This window comes from Mytilus trossulus, chromosome 2 (genome assembly GCF_036588685.1).
Source record: "Mytilus trossulus isolate FHL-02 chromosome 2, PNRI_Mtr1.1.1.hap1, whole genome shotgun sequence".
NCBI lineage: Eukaryota > Metazoa > Mollusca > Bivalvia > Mytilida > Mytilidae > Mytilus > Mytilus trossulus.
In genome coordinates, this window is record NC_086374.1 from 9852167 (window position 1) to 9870092 (window position 17926).

Below are 17926 nucleotides of genomic sequence, written 5' to 3' on the forward strand. Positions count from 1 at the left end.
AAAAAAATTTAATCAATGTGTGGTTAGTTTGATCTCAGTTCATCATTGGTTAAAATTCGATTATGATGTCGAATTTTCTTGCTTTGCTCTGAATTTCCTATTGTGACAGCATGAAAAAAGGCAACTATGCCTGATGACGTTCCATAGAAAGAACACATCTTTTTGCAGATCGCTCAATGAGAAGGAAAATTTTGCCTGCTTGGTATTTGAAAATTATGAGAGAAACAGATTCCACCACCAAATCTTGTGTAATACGATATTTATTCACTTTCGACAGTTAAATTTTAAATATTTAAAACACTTGGCGAGCCTCACGTTTTGAATTTGGAAATTTCACTGTCTCGAGTAAATAAATATTGTTTCACACTCGATGCAGGGGTAGAATCTATATGTAACTTTAAATCTGTCACAAGTTAGTAGGTTAAAAATACATGTTTTTCTTTGTCATATTCCTAATAGTTATATTTTAAGCTTTTATCTTAAAAACTACATACAGATTAACCAATAAACTTAATTTGTGTGGTAAATTATGTAATAGTTAAACAACATATGAGGTAACCTATTCTTACTTTTCTCTATATGGAAACGAATGTGATGTGTGCAGGCCTTTTTTTTTTTTTACAGAATAGAATATTTTTATTTACTGATGTCAACATTCTTTAATTCTTAATTTTGCTTTGGAGTAATTAGAGAGGTATATAATATACACGGTTCCTGATACAATCACCGTAACTATCACCGTGGTCTGTGCGCATGCGCAAGAAACGCCCACCGAATTTCCTACTTTCATTTTTGAAAAATCTTCTTTTTGGAGATAGATTTGTACGCATCTATTTACATTTTATCTGCGAAAGAAAATACACTTGCTCAGTTGCTGAAGTGGCTCTCTTTCTCGTCCTGAAGAGCACACATAACTTCTAAAACGTAAAAAAAATATAAAAATTATGTGAAAGGTATGAAAAATAATGCATTGTAACAATGAAAACATACATCATCTTTAAATGCAAAATAACATTTTAAAGGAAAAGAGGCTTCACACCCCCCCCCCCCCCCCCCCCTTTTTCCTTTTCCAACTACAAAATGTGATCTGGTTCAAAAGAGCCGGACAATTAATACTTTTCATGTGTATGTGTCAGGTCAGTTTTCATAGGAGGTTGCCAAAATGTTTTCTTGGGGAGTCCAGAAAGTTTTAAAAAGATTGTTATGGATAGTGCATGTATGAGGGGGATAGGACCTTTATCAGGGGTCTCATTGGGGTGTTCCTATCCCCGATCCCGCTTACTGTTTTATCAGATTCCCGTATCCTGCTTACACTATATACGTAAGCAATTCTCATTTTTTTGTCATTTCCCTGGTCCCGCAAGACCTCACTTCCCGTTTTCATGACACAATAATTTGACTTTCACGTGGCATGCTTACAAATGAATGAATTGGCAATCCCATGTCACGCTTAGACATCAATGAGAACCACTTTATCGGGACTCCAAGATCAGGTGTTTTTCGGAATTGACTATTTAGGGATCCAGGAATTCTTTTTTTAAATTTCGGGATGTCGGGATGTCAGGATTTAAATTCTGGAATTCAGGATTTCATGTTTTTAAGCCCAATATTTTGGGATCAGGACTCCTCCTACCCCCGGTCATGTATGAGGGCGATACTTGTAATCCCGGGAAATCTTGGTACCTCTGTCTTAATGAATAACCGTAAAAAAAATTTGCCAAATGACAATTATAACAGTAATCACCACTCTATTCATCTATCAACACACTGTATATATTTATCACCATTCAGTATTAATCATCATTCTGTATTAATCACCACTTTGTACAACACAATATATCTATCACAATGCTATATATTTATCACCATTCTGTATTAATCACCACTTTGTACAACACTGTATACATCTATCACCATGCTATATATTTATCACCACTCTGTAAATCTATCAACACACTGTATATATCTAAAACCACAGTATATATTTATGGCCACTTTGTACGACACTGTATATATACCTAACACCAACAGTGTTTAATTTAGATCTTTCTGTATATATTTTTCATTATTGAGCACAATATATATCTATCACCATCTACAATATCTATCACCTAACTTTATCTCTCTATCACCATACTTAATATATATACCACTTCAGATATATATATATATATGTTTACATGCACACGTATAAAAATTGTGGTTTTTATCCATCACAATCATAGGTTTGAACGTAGTTTTCAATTTAGACTTGTTTGTATAATTTGCGAAAGAAAAAATTTACAGATCTAACATTGTTTGGTTGATGTTTAGACGAGTTGTATATGTATATATATATATCCACTAACTATCCACTAACTATATATCTATGTCCTTACTATACATCTATCACATCACGTAATCTATCACTACACTTTATATCACCAATCACCACTTTATATTAATATCACCACACTGAATATATATATATCACCACTTTATATATCAATAACTGCTTTATAATTCAATCAACACACTATATATAACTAAAACCACTGTATATAACTATCACTGTTCTGTATAAATATCAATTTGTACAATACTGTATAAATTAACCACCAAAAGATGTTTATATTTGTATCTCTCTGAATTTCTTTCCATACTATAGACCTCAACTGCCTCCCTTTATATGTTTATGGCTTCACTGTTTATATTCATCGCCTTGCTAGATATCTTTTAGGTAGCTTCACATATCTCTTCCCACAATTCATATATCTATCACCTAACATTATACACCAATCACCCCACTTTATATATCTATCACCTCACTGTTGTCTTTCACCATACTATATATATGCATCACCACTCTTTATAAAGCTGTCACCACACTTTATATCTAGCACCGCACTTTATTTATCTATCACATCACAGTTTTACCTATCATCACTCTTTATATTTGTATCACCATACTGAATATATCTAGCACCTCTCTCTATATATATGACTTTTCTACATTCTTGTAATCATGCACATGTTCTATGTACATGAAAAAAGGAATATGGTATAATGAATGTTGGTCAAACAACCTTACTGAATACATGTATATATCCTTTAGTAACACATTTTTATAGTGACTATTTTAACACATGAAATTTCATTTTTATCATACCACACACTGCATATCTATTGCTACAGTCTCTTTATCTATTACCATACTCTCAATATCTATCACTACATCCCTTTGTGTATTACCACATTATAAACACCTATCTCATGGTATATATCAATCACTACACTCTATAATTATCATCATACTGTTTATATCTAAAACTTAATTGATATCTCAATGACCTGAGTAAATATTTAACACCCCAATTGATACATCTTTCACCTTTCTTCATATATCTATCATCTTACTTGATACATTTATCACCTCACTTTATATATTTAGCACTTCACTATAGCTATATATATTGCTATTGATATCCTCACTATATATACATATGTATATCAATCACATCACTTTATTTATATATCTATCACCTCACTTTATATATCTCTCACCTCACTTTATATATCTATCACCTAACTTTACATATTTTCCCCTTAACTTTAAACATCTGTCACCACAATGTATATCTATCACCACACCTTGTATATCTATCACCACACTTTGTATATTTATCACCTCATTTTATATATCCATCACCACGATTTTCATATTTATCATCACACTTAATATATCTATCATCACACTTAATATATTTATCACCTCACTATATACATCTATCACCACACTGTTTATATGTCACAACACTATATATCTATCACCACACTTTGTATATCTATCACCACCCTATATACATCTATCACCACACTGTTCTTATGTTACAACACTATATATCTTATCACCACACTTTGTATATCTATCACCACCCTATATACATCTACCACCACACTATTCATATGAAACAACACTTTATATAACTATCACCACACTCTAAATATCTATCACTACACTTAATATATCTATCACCACACTTTATATATCTATCACCCCACTTTATATATCTATCACCACACTATTCATATGTCAAAACACTTTATGTATCTATCACCACACTTTGTATACCTATCACCACCCTATATACATCTATCACCACACTGTTCTTATGTCAAAACACTATATATCTATCACCACACTTTGTTAATCTATCACCACCCAATATACATCTATCACCACACTGTTCATATGTAACAACACTTTATATAACTATCACCACACTTTAAATATCTATCACTACACTAAACATATCTTTCACCACAATTTATATATCTATCACCACACTTTATATATCTATCACCACACTATTCATATGTCAAAACACTTTATGTATCTATCACCAAATTAAATTCATCTATCACCACACTGTTCATATGTCATAACACTTTATGTATCTATCACCTCATTTTATATATCCATCAACACAATTTTTATATCTATCATCACACTGAATATATCTATCATTAAACTTAATATATTTATCACCTCACTAAATACATCTATCACCACACTTTGTATATCTATCACCACCCTATATACATCTATCACCACACTGTTCTTATGTCAAAACACTATATATCTATCACCACACTTTGTTTATCTATCACCACCCAATATACATCTATCACCACACTGTTCATATGTATCAACACTTTATATAACTATCACCACACTCTAAATATCTATCACTACACTTAATATATCTATCACCACACTTTATATATCTATCACCTCACTTAATATATCTATCACCACACTTTGTATATCTATCACCTCACTTTATATATCTATCACCACACTATTCATATGTCAAAACACTTTATGTATCTATCACCACACTTTGTATATCTATCACCACCCTATATACATCTATCACCACACTGTTCTTATGTTACAACACTATATATCTATCACCACACTTTGTTTATCTATCACCACCCAATAAACATCTATCACCACACTGTTCATATGTAACAACACTTTATATAACTATCACCACACTCTAAATATCTATCACTACACTTAATATATCTATCACCCCACTTTATATATCTATCACCCCACTTTATATATCTATCACCTCACTTTATATATCTATCACCACACTATTCATATGTCAAAACACTTTATGTATCTATCACCACACTTTGTATACCTATCACCACACTTTGTATACCTATCACCACCCTACATACATCTACCACAACACCGTTCTTATGTTCCAACACTATATATCTATCACCACACTTTGTTTATCTATCACCACCCAATATACATCTATCACCCCACTGTTCATATGTAACAACACTTTATATAACTATCACCACACTCTAAATATCTATCACTACACTTAATATATCTATCACCACACTTTATATATCTATCACCCCACTTAATATATCTATCACCACACTATTCATATGTCAAAACACTTTATGTATCTATCACCACACTTTGTATATCTATCAACACCCTATATACATCTATCACCACACTGTTCTTATGTTACAACACTATATATCCATCACCACACTTTGTTTATCTATCACCACCCAATAAACATCTATCACCACACTGTTCATATGTAACAACACTTTATATAACTATCACCACACTCTAAATATCTATCACTACACTTAATATATCTATCACCACACTTTATATATCTATCACCCCACTTTATATATCTATCACCACACTATTCATATGTCAAATAACTTTATGTATCTATCACCACACTTTGTATATCTATCACCACCCTATATACATCTATCACCACACTGTTCTTATGTTACAACACTATATATCTATCACCACACTTTGTTTATCTATCACCACCCAATATACATCTATCACCACACTGTTCATATATAACAGCACTTAATATTAGTGTTGTCAAATCGTACACTTTTGCCTAACCGGTTACTCGGATAATCGTTCGACCGATTAACCGGTTAACCGGTAGTTTTAAGTTGTCGTTCGAAAGCCTTTTCAATAGTACCATACATGTACACATAGTTATAAGATGTGGTATAAGTAACAATTTGACAACCTTTCATCCAAGTCATAATACTACGATTAAAGAATTGAAGTTTGTCCTTTGGCATTATAAGGCTTTATCTTACATTGATCTTTTGATGAAGTCCCTTAGTTTGCATTTCACAATTTTTAAGGTAGCATTTCGTTTAAAGAAAGACTAAACCTTGCACTACTGAGGTCACACATTAAGATGTTTACACAATATTAGACAAGACAAGACAAGACAAATACTTTATTAAAGTCTCACCACTTGTTACATATAAAATATACAGCTTTTTAAAACACAAATTAACAACAAGAGCCACTCTATAAAGAGTTATGAGAGACTATAAAACAATTTATTTTTTTTAAATTATAATACAAATACAACTTAAGTCAACTATCACGAATATAAAATACATTTTCGCTTTATTAAAATTTCATAGCAGATTTTGGCAGTATAAAATACCATATTTTCATTTGTAAAAAGAAATATAAATTTCTCATTATCAGACATATGTAAAAAATTCTCATCAACAATACTAGCATAGTTAAAAATAACATTACGAATCTCTGAATATACAGGACATTTTAACAAAACATGTTTTTCATCTTCAACGTCACCAGTACAGTTAAAGCATAATCTATTTTCAATATCAATATTCTCATAACGACCAGTTTCAATTCTGATGGGTGCTACACCGCATCTAAATTTTGCTAAAGCACTCCTGTATCTACCTGGTATATTAAAAATTAAATAATTTTCTAAGCCATATACATTTTTAAACATTCTATATGTACGTAATTTATTTTTATCATCTGACATAATCTAATAGATCAAAAACGAAATAATGAACTAATTAGTAAAATTTAATCGCATCTCTGATTTAAAGTTATTGTTAAAAAAACATGTTTACCAATCATGTTTCTTTAAGCTCCTGCCCCGAGCTCTAATTAATTTCATGTATTTAGGATCAACAATAGCAATCAATCATATACTGGGCAATTGATCTGTCAAATAAATAACCACGACGACAATTTTAAAATAAAACATAACTATTTAATGATTTCCATGCAAATTTATATCAAAAACTATCAAAATTGAAAAAAAGTCCGGTTAACCGGTTAGCGTTTTTGGTATTCGGTATTCGGTCGTTCGAACGGTTAACCGGTTAACCGGTTAACCGTTGACAACACTACTTAATATATCTATCACCACACTTTATATATCTTTCACCTCACTATTCATATGTCAAAACACTTATGTATCTATCACCAAATTATATACATATATCACCACACTATTCATATGTCATAACACTTTATGTATCTTTCACCACACTTTGTATATCTATCACACCTCACTTTATATATCTATCATCACACTTTATATATCTTTCACCACACTATTCATATGTCAAAACACTTTATGTATCTATCACCAAATTATATACATATATCACCACACTATTCATATGTCATAACACTTTATGTATCTTTCACCACACTTTGTATATCTATCACACCTCACTTTATATATCCATCAACACACTTTTTATATCTATCATCACACTTAATATATTTATCACCTCACTATATATATCTATCACCACACTTTGTTTATCTATCACCACCCAATATACATCTATCACCACACTGTTCATATGAAATAACACTTTATATAACTATCACCACACTCTGAATATCTATCACTACACTTAATATATCTATCACCACACTTTATATATCTATCACCCCACTTTATATATCTATCACCACGCTATTCATATGTCAAAACACTTTATGTATCTATCACCACACTTTGTATACCTATCACCACCCTATATACATCTATCACCACACTGTTCTTATGTCAAAACACTATATATCTATCACCACACTTTGTTTATCTATCACCACCCAATATACATCTATCACCCCACTGTTCATATGTAACAACACTTTATATAACTATCACCACACTCTAAATATCTATCACTAAACTTAATATATCTATCACCACACTTTATATATCTATCACCCCACTTAATATATCTATCACCACACTATTCATATGTCAAAACACTTTATGTATCTATCACCACACTTTGTATATCTATCACCACCCTATATACATCTATCACCACACTGTTCTTATTTTACAACACTATATATCCATCACCACACTTTGTTTATCTATCACCACCCAATAAACATCTATCACCACACTGTTCATATGTAACAACACTTTATATAACTATCACCACACTCTAAATATCTATCACTACACTTAATATATCTATCACCACACTTTATATATCTATCACCCCACTTTATATATCTATCACCACACTATTCATATGTCAAATAACTTTATGTATCTATCACCACACTTTGTATATCTATCACCACCCTATATACATCTATCACCACACTGTTCTTATGTTACAACACTATATATCTATCACCACACTTTGTTTATCTATCACCACCCAATATACATCTATCACCACACTGTTCATATATAACAACACTTAATATATCTATCACCACACTTTATATATCTATCACCCCACTCTATATATCTTTCACCTCACTATTCATATGTCAAAACACTTATGTATCTATCACCAAATTATATACATATATCACCAAATTATATACATATATCACCACACTATTCATATGTCATAACACTTTATGTATCTTTCACCACACTTTGTATATCTATCACACCTCACTTTATATATCTATCATCACACTTTATATATCTTTCACCACACTATTCATATGTCAAAACACTTTATGTATCTATCACCACACTTTGTATATCTATCACCACCCTATATACATCTACCACCACACTGTTCTTATGTTCCAACACTATATATCTATCACCACACTTTGTTTATCTATCACCACCCAATAAACATCTATCACCACACTGTTAATATGTAACAACACTTTATATAACTATCACCACACTCTAAATATCTATCACTACACTTAATATATCTATCACCACACTTTATATCTATCACCCCAATTTATATATCTATCACCACACTATTCATATGTCAAAACACTTAATGTATCTATCACCACACTTTGTACATCTATCACCACCCTATATACATCTATCACCACACTGTTCTTATGTTACAACACTATACATCTATCACCACACTGTTCATATGTCACAACACTTTATATATCTATCACCACACTCTAAATATCTATCACCACACTTAATATATCTATCACCACACTTCATTTATCTATCACCACACTTTTCATATTTATTACCACACTGCATATCTATCACCACACTATTCATATGTCAAAACACTTCATGTATCTATCACTAAATTATATACATCTATCACCACACTGTTCATATGTCAACTAACTTTATGTATCTATCATCACATTTTATATACAGTCTCTTTATCTTTTACCATACTCTCAATATCTATCACTACGTCCCTTTGTGTATTACCACATTATAAACACCTATCACCTAACTATCAGCTCACGGTATATATCAATCACTTCACTCTATAATTATCATCATACTGTTTATATTTTAACCTTAATTGATATATCAATGAGCTGAGTAAATATTTAACACCACAATTGATACATCTTCCACCTTTCTTCATATATCTATCATCTTACTTGATACATTTATCATCTCAGTTAATATATTAAGCACTTCACTATAGCTATATATATTGATGTCCTCACTGTATATACATATATTTCTCTAACTCTATGGGAATTTATCCCTTTCCGAACCCATTGTATAAAAAAATTTAATCAACGTGTGGTTGCTGGTGATCTCAAAAGATCATTGGATGATTTTAAGGGTCATGACCTTTTTAGCTAACTGAATGAATCAAAATATGCTAACAGGTGTTAATGAAATTGACAACTTCGTGCAATGTAAAAGGCACTCGAAGGGGATTTTCGGTTAACAAAAAAATAAAATGTCTTTTTAATCATTAGAGAAACAGATTCTTACATAGTTACTCGTGGATTATCGGATTTATCCAATCTCGATAGTTAAATTATAAATTTTAAAGTCCTCGCCGAGGCGGCTCGGACTTTAAAATTGATAATTTAACTATCTCGATTGGATAAATCCGATAATCCACTGGTATCAATGTAAGAATCTATATATATCTATTACCTCACTGTATATATCTATCACCTAACTTTACATATTTTCCACATAACTTTAAACATCTGTCACCACAATGTATATCTATCACCACACCTTGTATATCTGTCACCACACTTTGTATATTTATCACCTCATTTTATATATCCATCACCATGATTTTTATATCTATCATCACACTTAATATATCTATCATCACACTAAATATATTTATCACCTCACTATATACATCTATCACCACACTGTTCATATATCACAACACTATATATCTATCACCACACTTTGTATATCTATTACCACCCTATATACATGTATCATCACACTGTTCATATGTCACAACACTTTATATAACTATCACCACACTCTAAATATCTATCACCATACTTAATATATCTATCACCACACTTGATATATCTATCACCACACTTTATATATCTATCACCACACTTTATATATCTATCACATTATTCATATGTCAAAACACTTTATGTATCTATCACCAAATTATATACATCTATCACCACACTGTTCATATGTCACCTAATTAATGTATCTATCATCACATTCTGTATATCTATCACATAACTTTGTATATCTTTCACCTCACTTTATACAAATATCACCCACTGTGCATTGTCACCACACTATGCATATCTTTCATCTCACTTTATATATCTATCACCTCATTTTATATATGTATGGCGTCGCTGAAAATATCTCATTGACTACACTGTTTATACTTTTTCACCACATTTTATATATGTATCTATTACCTTATCTATTACCTCACTGCACTGTTTAAATCAATTACAACACCATCAATACTTGTCACCAGCCAGTATATATCTTAATACTATTCTCACTCAGCAATAGTGATGGTAAAGTTTTTTTAGAAAATGATACTCAATAAAAGATATATATAGTGTGCTGGTTGATATATTCCACTATTGCTACAATCACTGTATTCATCACCACACTCTCCATATCTATCCCAACACTCTCAATAGCTATCCCAATACTATGATTATCTATCACTACACTCTCCATTCCAAAGCCAACAGTCGTCATTATGTATATCATAATTGTCTGTATTTATATCATAATAGCCTCTATTTTTTTTATTGAGTTAAGCCTGCCAATTGATATTTTATCGTGCGTTTTGCTATGTTGTGATGTCATGCTATTGTTTCAGAAAAAGGGAGAAGGTTTGGTACCATTAAAACTTTTAATCCCCCTGCAAAATTTTTCACATGTCCTAATTCAGGAATCTGATGTACAGTAGTTGTCGTTTGTTTATGTAATTTATACATGTTTCTCGTTTCTTTTTTTTTATATAGATTAGACTGTTGGTTTTCCTGTTTGAATGGTTTTACACTTGTAATTTGGAGCCCTTTACAGCTTGTTGTTCAGTGTGAGTCAAGTCTCCGTGTTGAAGGCCCTACATTGACCTATAATGGTTTAATTTTTTAAATTGTTATTTGGATTGAGAGTTGTCTCATTGGCACTCACACCACATATTCATATATCTATCTATATATATCATAACAGTCTCTATGTATATCCCCACATAATAAACACCTATCATCTTACTTTATTTATCCATCACCTCACTTTATATATCAATCACCACAAACTCTATATATCTATCCACATACTTTCGATATCTATCCCAACACTCTCTATATCTATCCCCATGCTTTTGATATCAATCCCCACAATCTCTATATCTTTCTCCTCAGTCTCAATGTATATGTCCTCACTATATAAAACCTACTCCATTACTTTATTAATCAATCATCTTACTTTATAAATCAATCACATTCTCTCTTTGATTATCATCAGACTTTTTACATCTTTCCCAAAGTTTCTATGTTTATTGCCACATGATATTTAATCTACCACCTTAATAAACATACATATCACCTTAATTTATTTATCAATCACGTCACTACATATATCAATCACCACACAATCTCTATATCTATCCTCATACTCTCTATCCCCACAGAGTTATGCATACTTTCAAATAATAAACACTGATCACCTTATTTTGTATACCTATTACCTCACTTTATATATCAATCACCACATTCTCTATATCTATCCCCATGATCTCTGCATCTATCACCCACTCTCTATATCTACACCAACAGTCTCTATGTATATCTCCACATATTAAACACCTATCACCTTACTTTATTTATCAATCACCTCACTTTATATATCAATCACCACACACTCTCTTTATCTATCCACATACTCTCTATATCCACCACAAATGTCTCTCTGTATATATCCACATATTAAACACCTATCACTTTACTTTATTTATCAATCAACTCACTTTATGTATAAATCACCACACACTCTCTTTATCTATCCACATACTCTCTATATCCACCACAAATGTCTCTCTGTATATATCCATATATTAAACACCTATCACCTTACTTGATTTATCAATCACCTCACTTTATGTATAAATCACCACACTCTCTATATCTATCCACATACTCTCTATATCCACCACAAATGTCTCTCTGTATATATCCACATATTAAACACCTATCACCTTACTTTATTTATCAATCACCTCACTTAATATATAAATCACCACACACTCTCTTTATCTATCCACATACTCTCTATATCCACCACAAATGTCTCTCTGTATATATCCATATATTAAACACCTATCACCTTACTTTATTTATCAATCACCTCACTTTATGTATAAATCACCACACTCTCTATATCTATCCACATACTCTCTATATCCACCACAAATGTCTCTCTGTATATATCCACATATTAAACACCTATCACCTTACTTTATTTATCAATCACCTCACTTAATATATAAATCACCACACACTCTCTTTATCTATCCACATACTCTCTATATCCACCACAAATGTCTCTCTGTATATATCCATATATTAAACACCTATCACCTTACTTTATTTATCAATCACCTCACTTTATGTATAAATCACCACACTCTCTATATCTATCCACATACTCTCTATATCCACCACAAATGTGTCTCTGTATATATCCACATATTAAACACCCATCACCTTACTTTATTTATCAATCACCTCACTTTATATATCAATCACCATATTCTCTATTTCTATCTCCATGATCTTTGTAATTACCCCCACAATTTCTATGTATATCACAACATTATAAACAGCTATCACTTTTCTTTATTTAACAAACACCTCACTTTTTTTGTTTATCCCTATATTCTATATGTACCCCGAAAGTCTATGTGTATCTGTACATAATAAAAACCTACCACCTTACTTTATTTATCAATCACCTCACTTTATATATCAATCACCACATTCTCTATATCTATCCCCATGATCTCTGTATCTATCCCCCACAATCTCTATGTATATCACTACACTATATACACCTGTGCCTTTAGTCAAAATACCAATCACCTCACTTTGTAAATCAATCATTTCATTTTATATGTATCACCTCACTCAAAATATCTATCACCTCACTGTTTATATTTTCACCTCAATTTGTATATTATGTCTATCACACCACTGGTTATATCTCTCAAAGCCCTATTTATACCAATTTCAAAGTGGATATAAGCATAATAATAATCCACTTTTCTGTACAGAAATCTGTTTATGTGTTTTTAGATTTTAAACTAAAAATAATTACTCAATGTGACACCTATCATTGTTATTTTTTTTTTCAGAAAAGGGAAACTAGATATTTGAGAGATAGAAAATAGAAGAAAAGGAAAAGGTAATCTTCATTGATATTGATAGTATTATACATATGAATGTAAAGAGTTAATTAGCAATCAAACAATCCTGGTTGAAATGAAATAATTGAAAAAAAATGTTTTTTTTAAAGAATAACTGCTCAAAATGTCATGCAATATTTTATGTAAATATCATGTCAGGTAACTTTTCAATAAAAGTAGCAAATATGGTATACTAACTGTGGGTCAATGATTCTAACATTCAAGATGAGTAAACCTTATAAATATATTGCTTCAGTGTTATTGTACTTGTAGCATTGTCTACATAATACATCTGCTGGAACACACATAATGTATATACCACCACATATTATGTATCTACTACATCACATGATATAATTATGGCCACATATAATATAGCTACCACCACACATAATCAACCACCACACTATTTTGTTGATCACCACACTGTTTGTCTATCAACTCACTGTATTTATATATCACCACACTATGTTTGTCTATCATCTCACTATTGCCTATCACCACACTATTGTCTATCATCACACTATGTTTGTCTATCACCACACTTTGTTTGTCTATCACCACACTGTGTTTGTCTATCACCACACTATGTTTGTATATCACATGTTTGTCTATCACCACACTATGTATATATAGCACCACACTTTGTTTGTCTATCACCACACTATGTTTGTCTATCACCACACTATGTTTATTTATCATTACGGTATGTTTGTCTATCACCACACTATGTTTGTCAATCACCACACTATGTTTGTCTATCACCTTACTAATGTCTATCACCACACTGTTTTTATCTATCACCACACTATGTTTGTCTATCACCACACTATGTTTGTCTATCACAACACTGTGTTTGTCTATCACCACACTGTATATCTATCACCACACTATGTTTGTCAATCACCACACTATGTTTGTCTATCACCTTACTAATGTCTATTACCACACTGTATATCTATCACCACACTATGTTTGTCTATCACAACACCGTGTTTGTCTATCACCACACTGTATATCTATCACCACACTATGATTGTCTATCACCACACTGTGTTCATAAATTACCACACTATGTTTTTCTATCACCACACTATGTTTGTCTATCACCACACTACACTATATACACCTGTGCCTTTAGTTAAAATACCAATCACCTCACTTTGTAAATCAATCATTTCATTTTATATGTATCACCTCACTCAAAATATCTATCACCTCACTGTTTATATTTTCACCTCAATTCGTCTATCACACCACTGGGTATATCTCTCAAAGCACCCTATTTATACCAATTTCAAAGTGGATATAAGCATAATAATAATCCACTTTTCTGTACAGAAATCTGTTTATGTGTTTTTAGATTTTAAACTAAAAATTACTCAATGTGACACCTATCATTGTTATTTTTTTTCAGAAAAAGGAAACTAAATATTTGAGAGATAGAAAATAGAAGAAAAGGAAAAGGTAATCTTCATTTTTATTTATTTGTCTATCACCACACTATGTTTGTCTATTACTTTAGTATGTTTGTCTATCACAACACTTTATATTTTAATCATCACAGTTTTCATATTCACCAACACATTCTTATTACCAATACTAGATAAAAAGAAATAGTTATGATTAAGCCTTGTTTTCTCCCTATATTGACATTTCATAAAAAAGGTAAATCATGGTTCTTTGAAATGCATTTCTAATGAAAAAAATGATTTGAACTTTTCATTTAAATGATTGATCTCACAAATGAATTGTATTTCTGCATTACCAATTTTACAATTTGATACAATCTGGGGATTATTTGCTGTCTTTGCATTGATGAAACACTCCTATTTACTCTCAAATGGAAAATAAATGTCAACTGTTTGAGACATTTAAATTTTGTATTGTATTAGACTAATTATTTATTCAACTGAACCATATATTGTTTTGTAGGTTAATCAAGATTTAGTGCTGGCCACACACTTAAGAAAGAATAAGAACAAGAATGTCTTTACAGAATACGGGAGACTATTTTACTGCACTTAGATTTGTGTTTTTGTTATAATTAACTGATATTGTAATTTGTCCTTGGATAAAATATCTGCAATGTGGAGGACAACTGAACTGTGTTCTTATATATTGAAGACCTACAATGATTTAAAATGCATGAACTTTATACTACTGGAAAATGGTTATCATTAAAGTAACAAACACAGAATTTATTTACATGTATAAAATGTTATCTGAAAGGTGAAAGGTGAAAGTAAACAGATTCCTGGTTGTTTGAATACAAATCAAGTTGTATTGTGTAGTTAAGAATATATTTACGTTGTTTATGCATTTATATATTGGAATATTTAGAATTTTACAATATGTTTAATTTTCTAAAACCTTTGTTCTATGTTATGTAGGTTTGATTTTCATGAAATAAAAAGTTCTAAAATTTTATTATTACCTTTACTTATTATCAATGTGATTATTTTCCAGCAACAATTGCTATATGATTGCTTTTCTATATATATAATGAAATTCTTCATCACTTTATTGACAAGAACTAAATATTGTGTCTATGATGATAATAAGAAATTGTAAACAGTCTTATGATAGGGAGACTTGGAATATCTTGAAATGGTTGTATATTAAACTCATGAAATAGAGTGATTGGTTTCCGAAATTTTTCAGATTATTCCGGAGGGAACATCTACAATCTTTTATGAACATTTTATATATTACCGACTGTAAGACATAGGTACTTTAGTCAGGGTGAAATATCCAAAAGACACTTACATAGTAGGGTGTATTATTGATATTTGAGCGGGAACATCAACAATGCATCATACACAGTTCTATGGTATTTTTCTAAATGCAGGAGAGATATATATATAGGTACACTATTATGGATGATATTCTCCATGAAAATTTATTCAGTAGCTGCAAGTGTCGAACTACGATGACATCTACAATGCTTCATACACATTTGATATTTACTAACTGTAAGGGATATATAGGTTTATTAGTAAGGATGAAATTTTTCCAAGAACATTTATACAGTAGGCTGCAAGTGTTGATATTTAAGAGGGAAAATCTACAATCCTTCATACACATTTTGTATTTTACCCACTGCATGACATATAAGAAATGACAGAAATATGAAATATTTCCAGGAAAATTATAAAGCTGTGGTTTGTGCTCATAGTTGAAGTCCGTACTGTGACCTTTAGTTGCTAATTTCTGTGTCAATTTGGTTTCTTGTGGAGAGTTGTCTCATTGGCAATCATACCATATCTTCTTTTTTGTCGAGCCTGCAACTTTTGTTGCAGAAAGCTCGACATAGGGAAAGTGATCCGGCGGCGGCTGCGGCGGCGGTGTTAGCTAACTTCTTAAAACGTTTATATTTTAGAAGGTGATAGACCTGGATGCTTCATACTTTGTATATAGATGCCTCATGTTAGGAAGTTTCCGTCAGTCACATGTCCAATGTCCTTGATCTCATTTTTATGGTTCAGTGACCACTTGAATAAAAAGTTCCAATTTTTTGTAATGTTGAATTCTCTCTTATTATAAATAATAGGATAACTGTATTTGGTATGTGCTTACCTTGCAAGGTCCTCATGCCTGTCAGGCAGTTTTCACTTGACCTCGACCTCATTTCATGGATCAGTGAACAAGGTTAAGTTAGGTGGTCAAGTCCATATCTCAGATATAATAAGCAATAGGGCTAGTATATTTGGTGTATGGAAGGACTGTAAGGTGTACATGTCCAACTGGCAGATGTCATCTGACCTTGAACTCATTTTTATGGTTCAGCGGTTATAGTTAAGTTTTGTGTTTTGGTCTGTTTTGATAACTAATTTCTCATACTTTATGCAACAGGTCTACTATATTTGTTGTATGGAATGATTGTAAGGTGTACAGGCCTAGC

General features: G+C 31.4%; 1 protein-coding gene and 1 long non-coding RNA gene across 2 annotated transcripts in view; both read left to right on the plus strand.

Moving 5' to 3' along the window:
* The window catches only part of LOC134704831 (uncharacterized), a 134410-nt gene that overhangs the window by 71785 nt on the left and 44699 nt on the right, over positions 1-17926 (plus strand). The gene's annotated exons all lie outside the window — the stretch shown is intronic.
* On the plus strand, positions 13926-16296 carry LOC134704889 (uncharacterized). The gene is made up of 3 exons (XR_010105428.1): positions 13926-14021; positions 15440-15489; positions 15958-16296. It is a non-coding gene; the product is annotated as an uncharacterized LOC134704889 (long non-coding RNA).